Here is a 2218-nt window from a genome sequence, read left to right as displayed (position 1 = left end):
TCTCATAATTGCTTGGAAACCTCCCGGCACATTGACCCCGGGTTCCTTCCAGGAAAGGCTGAAGCAGGGAGGACCCCATGTCTCTGCCCTACCTTCCCCTCATTTCCTGGCTCCTCAGTGACTTCTTTCTTCAAGAAGGCAGGGAGCTGCCTGCCCCTCTTCATTCCCAGCAGGCTCTGCCCTCTGTAAGTCTGGCCTGGGGTCCTAGGAGGGACTGGAGGGGCACCAAAGGCAAAGCCAGCTTGCCCTCAGAAGACCGGACTCCCTGAAGGCTCCAGGAACAGGTCCTGGGGGAGAGGGCGGGGGGGGGGGGGGACAGACGACACTTGGGCATCCCACAGTGCCCCCTGCCTCAGAAGTGTGCCTGTTTGTTTTCATACACCACTCCTTGATATTTTAAATGTTTAATCACCCTTTTAGGAGGCTGGGTATATTTCCGTTTGCGCTGTCTCTCAACCCCCAAACAAGGTAGCCAGCTGGTTTGGGGTGGGAGTGGGGGTGTTGTCAGTATTCATTCCATGGGTCCTGGAACTAAAATTGAGGACCCCTGGGGCGGCAGCAGAGGTAATTCCTTACAGACCAGGTAGTCCTGGGCTTAATTAAATTCTAACACAGGGAAAGAAGGCTTGAAGCTTCTAAAAGAGAAAATGTTTAGATCTTTAGTACACCAGAGGTCTGGCGAGGAGTAGTGCAGTGCCCAGACTCCCTGAAAGAGTCAAATGTAGCTTTCTCTGCTTATAAAAGCTATCTTGGCAATCCTAAAATGGCAGTGGGGCAGTTGCGGGCCACCTGATAGTGCTAAAACAGGCATCTTCTTATATGTTTTCTAACCAACTGGGAGCAAATACCTGATACCTCTCCCCACCCTGCTGCCCCCAACCCAGGGCACAGGAAAAACTGGCCATCAGAACTGCCTTCCCCACCTGATAGGACAGAGAGCTGTGGAAGGCAGGCCAGGAGTCTGCCAAGGGCCCATCCGGGTGAGAAGACAGCCCTTTCAGGCCTTCTGATCATTAAAACCAGAGCTGGGCCCTGTGTGGAAAGACAGCCTTACAACAGGCTTCAAAGGTGGTAGAAGTCCCAGAAGTTTGTGCCCGTAGAGTTTAAGCCCCTCCTCCCTGCCGCCCCCCCCCCCCAGCCCTCCTTCCCGGGAGGGGAAATGTGATTATAGGCAAAGCCAGGCCCAAGGTCTCCTAGGAAGCCACAACCTGCTCCTCCCGGAAATGTTCTCTTGAAGTTCATAGGAGGTTCTACATCCGTTTGGCTGTCTCCATCTCCGCTGTCCTCATCCCAAAGGGGTTAAAAGCGCTGCCACTTCTCTGTGGGGAAGAGAAAAACTGGGCCTTGAGATCTGGGCACCAGCTGTGGGATGTTTGGGATATGGGTCGTGCGGGTACTCTCCTGCAGTTGAAGGCTCTGGCTCGAAATGGCATTTCCTCTCTGCTTGTGGAAGTCTGAAGGAACACCCCATCTAGTGTGCAGGGAGATAATTGCCAACCCCCTCCTCCATGTAGAGCCAGTCGATTAGAGGGAATCTTCCAGAGAGAACTGAGGTGGACCAAGAAACTATGACCTACAAAACTCCGCTTCTCTGGCTCACTGGCTCCTGCACCCACTAGCATTTTTACTTGCAAGAAAACCCTCAAGTGCCACCTCCCATGGGAGGGCTTCCGGGAAGGTCCCCCGAGGAAAGAGTGCATTGGTGTGGTGCCTGTCTACCTAGCCATCTTTGTTCAAGCTCCTTAGGGAGAGGGCTTTGTCTGCCTTGTTCCTGTGGCTTTTCTTTAGTTACTGGATTTTGCTAGGGATGGGGACTTAGTCATAAAGACCCGGACCCACAGCTCCTGGGCGTCCCGGCTTCCCTCTCAGAGGTTCCGAATCGCTTTTTGCACCCTGTGCACCACGCAAGCCATTTACTGAGAAAAGTGAAGGGATAATTTCCTGACCTTAATATGCAAGCTGAGATTTTCTCAGCGGTTAATGATCAAAGCTCTGCTTCGGCCTCCTTAGCCCCAGGACGGGGAGGCCGCCGGGCTTAGTAAATGGCTTTAGACATCATCTCAGCCTGGACCTCCGTAATTAAATTTTACATGTTAATCTGAAAGGAGTCGTTTTTTTGAAGGGCTTCCCGTGAGCCCAGCAGGCCTAAATTAGTGAAGCCATGGCCAGGAAACAGAATGGCCGCCACCTGCAGGTCAGGCACAGGAAGTCAATTTAT

General features: G+C 52.8%; 1 long non-coding RNA gene across 2 annotated transcripts; it reads right to left on the bottom strand.

Annotated features, from left to right (window-relative positions):
* Nucleotides 1-388: 388 nt before the first annotated feature.
* On the bottom strand, nt 389-2218 carry Gm11691 (predicted gene 11691). 2 transcript variants are annotated; one of them, NR_167695.1, is made up of 3 exons: nt 1947-2218; nt 1209-1319; nt 389-1032 (listed from the first exon to the last, which is right to left on the bottom strand). It is a non-coding gene; the product is annotated as a predicted gene 11691 (long non-coding RNA). The 2 variants fall into 2 exon arrangements; NR_167694.1 differs by having other exon boundaries at nt 389-1319.

The sequence above is a fragment of the Mus musculus genome, chromosome 11 (genome assembly GCF_000001635.26).
Source record: "Mus musculus strain C57BL/6J chromosome 11, GRCm38.p6 C57BL/6J".
NCBI lineage: Eukaryota > Metazoa > Chordata > Mammalia > Rodentia > Muridae > Mus > Mus musculus.
The sequence above is the reverse complement of the archived record's forward strand: the minus strand, read 5'-3'. Positions and strand labels throughout refer to the sequence as shown.